This window comes from Bos javanicus, chromosome X, assembly GCF_032452875.1.
Source record: "Bos javanicus breed banteng chromosome X, ARS-OSU_banteng_1.0, whole genome shotgun sequence".
NCBI classification, from domain to species: Eukaryota; Metazoa; Chordata; class Mammalia; order Artiodactyla; family Bovidae; genus Bos; species Bos javanicus.
The window spans coordinates 53,574,951-53,583,384 of NC_083897.1; positions in this window are offsets into that span (position 1 = coordinate 53,574,951).

An 8,434-nucleotide genomic window follows, 5' to 3' on the forward strand; every position below is an offset into this window, starting at 1 on the left:
ACTAGACTGGGATCTGGGAAACTGGCAAACTCCAGGAGGAGAGTTGCCCCAGAGAGGTATCCATCCTGGGGTTCTTAGAGGTGGTCTACCCCTCAGAAGGCTAACAGCCGTCATCTGTGGTAAGAACATTCAGAGAATGCTTATAATCATGTGATTGAACAATCTAGGAACTCGGAAAGATGTCATTTAAAGAAACATTCAGAGGTGCTTCAGGGAGGCAGGCCTAGAATAATATAATCATTTAATAGGCAGAAAGAAATCTGGTCGATTCCCTGTACAGTTGGCTTCTGTTTGGGAAATTCTTATTATCCATTCCTGATACTTTCTTCCATGAGGAGGGACATCTATGACCAAAACATTTCTAGCTTCTCTATTAATTGACTTCTCTACTGTGGGAATCACTTACCTGATTAGTGGCTTTGGAAGGAGGAACACACAGCCCAGACCCTTCCCCTTCAAAACTCTTGAAGCAAGCTGCCTTTGTGGAGCACATGTTTGCTTTGCTCTCAGGGCTGTGTCCACAGCTCTTCTTCCCTCCTCTGAGTCTTGATGGCTCCCCAACTAGTTCTACGATCTGTTACAGAATGTTTTTGTGTTTAAGAGGTTCCCCAAATACATCCTTTCTCCACATCTGGGCTCTGACCCAAGAACTATGACAAAAGAATAAAAAGAACATCAATTCTATTACTTATAAAGGTGATATTGGGGAAAATGGCTTAGATTTGTAGGCAATTGAGCTTCCTTTTAATGAACCCCAGAATCGTACTGACTTGACCAACTGAAAGTGCTTCGTGAGGACTTCCATGGTGGTCCAGTAGTTTACAATCTGCCTGCCAATGCAGGAGACACAGGTACAATCCCTGGTCTGGGAAGATTCCACATGCCACCGACCGGGCAACTAAGCCCAGTCTCCACAACTACTGAGCCCATGTACCAGGGAGCCCTAGAGCCTGAGCTCTGCAACAAGAGAAACCACCATAATGAGAAGACTGTGCACTAGAGAGTAGTCCCCCCTCCCCTGCTGCAACTACAGAAAGTCTGCACACAGCAAGGAAGACCCAGTGCAGCCAAAAAAATACAACTGTTTCAATTGCAGCAAGTAAGTTTTTTAAAAAGTGCTTCATGAGACAGTCACAAAGGCCAAACACTGCAATGTAGAGCTATCTGCTGCTGGTGAAGAAGCTCTGTCTATACGTGTTCAAGGAAAGTAACTTTTTTGCCAAAGGTCATCCCAGTAGCAAAAGAGTGTTTCAGGAAACAACCTTTGACAATCATTTTTCAAAGTGAGTAAACACCCCTAGTTCTGACTGCCTACTCACCAAGCAACTCTTTGAGGATATGGAGCCAATTGTAGTAACAATCTCTCAGATCCTTAACACAGGAGATTGCACTGGAGGCTCTTGTTGTGGAGGGGGATTGGAATTAGGTTCTAAATCCCAAGAGTAGGGTGAAAAACATGCATCATGAAAATTTCCTGTGGAAATCCCTTCAAGAAGGAATGGAAATATTCAGAGATCGATACCCACATATAAACTGGCATGCAATCTATAGCCGAAACTATACCAAGCCTTCAAGAACCAGTGAATCCCTATCCTAGTCAATGATTCCAGACCACAGGAAAAAAGTACACCCAAAATGTATGTTTTGGATATTCATTTTTACTTAATAAATTCCCCCAAATAACAGCCATGTATTATCTCTCAGGATTCAGTGTGTTGACTTGGCTCAGTTGAGTGATTTTTGCTCTACATGATGTCTTTCACTCAGACTCACAGTCATCTGGAGGTGTCATTCTGCTGGGACATCCAAGAAAGGGTACTCACATGGATGATTGGTGCTGATTATCTTCTGGGGGGCTCAACGGGGACTGTTACATTCACCTATCCAGGGTGTCCTGATTTAGCAAATACAAATAAAGGACACCAAGTTAAATTTCAGTTTCAGATAAACAAAATCACATTATATTTGGCATACTTTTGCTAAAAATCAGTCTTTAGTTCTCTGGAATTCAAATTTAATTGGGTGTCCTGATTTTATCAGGCAACCTGACTCTAGGAGAGCTATGTGGAGAGGAACCAAGGTGCTGGTAGTGAGATATGGCTGTCTTGTCTTCATGATGTGTGACAAAAAAGCTTGGGCTGCTCACCAGAAACAGGTGGTAGAGAGGTTTCCCCCCAAGCCCACTGCCATAGTTAAGGATACAATCGGCAGCCTGGGCACGTTTTGTTGTGGGTGACAGATCTGTACAAAATGTGTTAGGACACATACTGCTGCAGTGTTCATCTCTGTTCTCCCTATGTTTACCTTCCCTACAGCAAGAGCCAGTCTTGATGCTCCTTCCCCTTGTCCCCAAGGAAGTTTGTGACAGGGCTGGGAGCAGAAGTTGTCCTACATCCACGTTTCTTCCATCCTTTGTAAAACCTTAAACTCAGTATGAGGACTGGGCTGTTTGTACCTGCTACAGAAGGGAGGGTTTCTGAGAGCCTGGAGAGGGAGAGGAAGAGAAATTTCTTCTACACAGGGATGAGATCAGAGATCTACAAGTCCCTCCAGAAGTAGGGACCGAGCACTGCTGCCGCTGCTGCTGCTAAGTCGCTTCAGTCATGTCCGACTCTGTGCGACCCCATAGACGGCAGCCCACCAGGCTCCCCGTCCCTGGGATTCTCCAGGCAAGAACACTGAAGGGGGTTGCCATTTCCTTCTCCAATGCATGAAAGTGAAAAGTGAAAGTGAAGTCGCTCAGTCGTGTCCGGCTCTTAGCAACCCCACGGACTGCAGCCCACCAGGCTCCTCCCTCCGTGGGATTTTCCAGGCAAGAGTACTGGAGTGGGGTGCCATTGCCTTCTCTGGACCTAGCACTACTCCATATCAATACTTGTGGTGGTTCTGTGGATGGTTCATCAAGGCTGGGAAAGCAGCAGTAAGAGAGATTTTCTCCTTTGAATCAAGGAGTCAGGGGATCTGAAGACACTGAGTCATCTATGTTGATGGTTCAACCCTGAGCAGTGTGGTCAGATGGGTCATGATGGCAAGGGTCTACCCTGGCTGCCTCAGGAAGACAAGATCCCATAAGTGGAACTGCTTTGTCAAAGAGCACACACATTGAATATTTTCAGTATTTACTGTTTAGTTGACCTTTACAATTTACAATCTTTTTATTAGTGTTCAGCACACACAACCATAAGACAAGAGAACCTGTTTTAGTAGATCTGAATCCATGATGGATTTTACACTTTTATTGCTTGCTAATTTGATATCCTGGCACTAAAATGTTAGATTATTTTAATCTTTCATTTTATGTCCCTATAAGTAGCATATTTTGTATTTGTGCCCAAGAATATATCCTGGAATAATTCCAGAATTTGAAAGAAAATCTGATCAGTGAGTTTATGTTTATACTGCATCCTCTTTAAGTGGAAAATGTAGGGCTACAAGAACTTCATATACTGCTGGTGGAGGACAGATTGGTACAACCTCTTTTCAGAAACATTGGCAACATCGATGAGACAAGAAAAAGCAAGATCCCCATCAGCTGCTGCACTTTTGGACACTGACCGCAGAACATCTTGGGTACTCATGCTCTGGGAAATATGTGCAAAAATGGTCAAGGCCACATGGAATCATATCAAAGCAGTCCCATAGTCACTTTATTAGAGAAATCTGGAAAAGAAGCTATTTTCAGATTTAAAAGAAGGTTGCCAAAAGGAATTTTGTCTAAGATGCGGGTGTGCTAAGTCACTTCAGTTGTGTCCGACTCTTTGGGACCCCATGGACGTAGGCTGCCAGGTGCCTCTGTCCAAGGGATTCTCCAGGCAAGAATACTGGAGTGGGTTGCCATTTCCTTCTCCAGGGGATCTTCCCCCACCCAGGGATGAAACCTGCATCTCTTATGTCTTCTGCATCGGCAGGCAGGTTCTTCACTACAGCACCACCTGGGAAGCCCAAGATAGTATTTATATATTTATAGCTGAAACATTCACACAATTACATACCTTACATTATCCTCAAAACAACTCTGGGAGGATGGCATCATTATTCCAATTGACAGATGACACACTCAGATTCACTAATGGAAGACCAATCTTTCAGAGTCATCTTAAGGAAAAGGAATGAGATCTACCTCTTACGATCCCCAAAGGTCATCATCCAACGGTCTCCTTGACAGATGATGGCCTTCTAGAATTTAAAACTTGGAGTTTTATATGTTTCTAAGCTATGCCCACTGAGGTAGTATTCACTGCCTATCCTCTCTCTTTGAAGAAGCTGATGGTGCAGATGAAATCCTAGTGCATAGTCATGTAGGGGGTAATGGATCTGGTGTCAAAATCAAGAGTTTGTGATTCCTGCGGGGGCTCTATGGGAAACTGCTTCTCCCACTATCAATCTAAAAGGTAAACTAAGGGGCAGTAAAATGACTAGGAACTAAAGAAATAGCTTGATGATCTTCCTTCACTCTGGATTCCTCAGGAAAGCCATCCTGCAATGCCTCAGGCTTGCTTTACTATGGAAGTGATGTTGCTGTTGTTTAGTCACTCAGTCGTGTCTGCCTCTTTGCAACCCCATGGACTGCAGCATGCCAGGTTTCCCTGTCCTTCACTATCTCCCAGACTTTGCTCAAACTCAGGTCCATTGAGTCAGTGATGCGGTCCAACAGTCTCATCCTCTGTCATCCCTATCTCCTGCCCTCAATCTTTCCCAGCATCAAGGTCCTTTCCAGTAAGTTAGCTGTTCGCATCAGGTGGCCAAAGTATGGGAGCTTCAGCCTCAGTATCAGTCCTTCCAGTGAATGTTCAAGGTTGATTTCCTTTAGGATTGACTGGCTTGATCGCCTGGCTGTCAAAGGGACTCTCAAGAGTCTTCTCCAGAACCACAATTCAAAAGCGTCAATTCTTCAGTGCTCAGCCTTCTTTATGGTCCAACTCTCATATCCGTACATGACTACTGGAATAACCATAGCTTTGACTATATAAATGTTTGTTGGCAAAATAATGTCTCTGCTTTTTAACACACTATCTAGGTTTGTCATAGCTTTTCTTCCAAGCAGCAAGCATCTATTAATTTCATGGGTGAAGTAACAGTCCACAGTGATTTTGGAGCCCCCCCAAATAAAGTCTTTTACTGTTTCCACTTTTTCCCCATCTACTTGCCATGAAGTGATGGGACCGGATTCCACAATCTTAGTTTTTTGAATGTTGAGTTTAAAGCCAGCTTTTTCACTCTCCTCTTTCACCTTCATCAAGAGGTTCTTTAGTTCCTCTTTGCTTTCTGCTCTTAGGGTGATGTCATCTGCATATCTGAAGTTACTGATGTTTCTTCCAGCGATCTTGATTCCAGCATGAGCTTCATCTAGTCTGGCATTTCCATGATGTACTCTGCATATAAGTTAAACAAGCAGGGTGGTAATATATAGCCTTGAGGTATTCCTTTCCCAATTTTGAACCAGTTGGTTGTTTCATGTCCAGTTCTAACTCTTGCTTCTTGACTCGCATACAGGTTTCTCAGGAGGCAGGTAAGATGAACTGGCATTCCCATATCTTTAAAAAATTTCCAGTTTGTTGTGAGAACAACAATATGGCAGAATAGAAGGACGTGTGCATCTTCTCCTGTGAGAACTCCAGAATTGCAACTCGCTGCTGAACGACCATCGACAGGAGAATGTTGGATCCCACACACACACAAAAAGATACCTCGCATCCAAAGGCAAAGGCAAAGATACCTCACATCCAAAGCCCCAACAAGATGGTAGGAGGGGCAAAATTGCATTTAGAATCAAACCCCATACCCACCGGAGAAGTTTGGAGGGCTCAAACAAAACCTTGTGTGCTCCAGGACCCGGGGGCCCCACAGAGACTGAGCCAGACCTGCCTTTGAGTGTATGAGTGTCTCCTGTGTAGGCATGGATCAGCAGTGGCCTGCTGCATGGACAGGGGCTCTGGCTTCAGCAGACCTGGGTCACCCCAGTCTCTATGTTAGCCACCATAGAGCCACCAAGCAGATGATCCACAAACTGCAGAACAATTATGCCAAAGAACTTCTCACACTGTTAAGAAAGTTCTAGGACCAACAACAGATTTCCCAACCTGGGGATCAGGCAAAGGGACTGTGATCCCTCACGGAATTTGAGTTTGGAGGCCAGTGGGATTTGATTACAGAATTTCCACAGGACTGGGGAAACAGCCTTTTCATGAAAGCAAAAGAGGAAAGTGAAAAATCTGCCTTAAAACTCAACATTCAAAAAACGAAGATCATGGCATCCAGTCCCATCACTTCCTGGCAAATAGATGGGGAAACAACAGAAACAGTGATAGATTTTACTTTTTGGGTTCCAAAATCACTGCAGATGGTGACTGCAGCCATGAAATTCAAAGACTCTTGCTCCTTAGAAGAAAAGCTATGACAAACCTAGACAGCATATAAAAACGCAGAGACATTACTTTACTGACAATGGTCCATATAGTCAAAGTATGGTTTTTCCAATAGTCATGTATGGATTTGAGAGTTGGATCATAAAGTAAGCTGAGCACCAAAGAACTGATGCCTTTGAACTGTGGTGTTGAAGATTCTTGAGAGTCCCTTGGACTGCAAGGAGATCAAACCAGTCAATCGTAAAGGATATCAGTCCCCGAATATTCATTGGAAGGACTGATGCTGAAGCTGAAGCTCCAATACTTTTGCCACCTGATGCGAAGAACTGACTCATTAGAAAAGACCCTGATGCTGGCAAAGACTGAAGGCAGGGGATGACAGAGGATGACATGGTTGGATGGCATCACCAACTCGATGGACATGAGTTTGAGCAAGCTCTGTGAGTTGGTGATTGTCAGGGAAGCCTGGCGTGCTGCAGTCCATGGGGTCGCAAAGAGTCGGACACAACTGGGCAACTGAACTGAACTGAACTGAACCAAACTGAACACAGTTAAAGACTTCAGTGTAGTCAATAAAGCAGACGTAGATGTTTTTCGGGAAATCTCTTGCTTTTTTATGATCCAATCGATGTTGGCAATTTGATCCCTGGTTCCTCTGCCTTTTCTAATTCCATTTTGCACTTCTGGAAGTTCTCAGTTCGTGTCCTTGAAGCCCAGCTGGAAAGATTTTGAGCATTACGTTGCTAGCATGTGAGATGAGTGCACCTGTGTGGCCGTTTGACCATTCTTTGGCATTGTCTTTGGGATTGGAAGGAAAATTGAACTTTTCCTGTCCTGTGGCCATTTTTGAGTTTTCCAAATTAGCTGACATATTGAGTGGAATACTTTAACAGCAGCATCCTTTATGATTTGAAATATCTTAGCTGGAATTCCATCACCTCCACTAGCTGTGTTCCCAGTAATGCTGCCTAAGACCCACTTGACTTTACCCCAGGATGTCTGGCTCTCGGCGAGTGATCACACCATCGTGGTTATCTCGGTCATTAAGACCTTTTTTTGTGCAGTTCTGTTGTGCATTCTTTTCAATTCTTCTTAATATATTCTGCTTCTGTTAGGTGCAAACCATTTCTGTCCTTTATTGTGCCCATCTTTGCATGGAATGCTCCCTTGGTATCTCTAGTTTTCTTGAAGAGTTCTCTAGTCTTTCCCATTCTATTGTTTTCCTCTTTTTTCTTTGCATTGTTCACTTAAGAAGGCTTTTAAAAAATCACTCCTTGCTATTCTTTGGAACTCTGCATTCAGATGGGTATATCGCCCCTTTTCTCCTTTGCCTTTTGCTTCTCTTCTTTTCTCAGCTATTTGTAAGGCTTTCTCAGACAACCATTTTGCATTTCTTTTTCTTGGGGAAGGTTTTGATCACCGCCTTCTGTACAATGTTACTAACCTTTGTCTTTAATTTTTCAAGTATTCTACCAGTCTAATCCCTTGAATCTATTTGTCACTTTTATTGTATTATTAGAAGGGACTTGATTTAGGTCATATCTCAATGGCCTAATGGTTTTCCCTTCTTTTTTCAGTTTAAGTCTGAATACAATCCTGAAGAATTGATGCCGTTGAACTGTGGTGCTGGAGAAGACTCTTGAGAGTCCCTTGGAGAGCAAGGAGATCAAACCAGTCAATCTTAAGAGAAATCAACCCTGAATATTCATTGGAAGGACTGATGCAGAAGCTGAAACTCCAATACGTTGCCCAGTTGATGTGAAGAGCTGACTCATTGGGAAAGACCCTGATGCTGGAAAAGATTGAAGGCAAAAGAAGTTGATGGCAGAGGATGAGATGGTTGGATTACTTCACTGACTCAACAGACATGAATTTAAGCAAACTCCATGAGATGGTGAAGGACAGGGAATCCTGGTGTGCTGCAGTCCTTGGGGTCACAAAGAGTCAGACATGACTTAGCAACTGAACAACAAAAACAAGAACAATAGGAAGTTAGGAGAAACTAGATAAAGGGGGGAAACTGCTTTTTAATATGTGCTTAGTCGTGTAAACTCTATTTCACTAAAGAT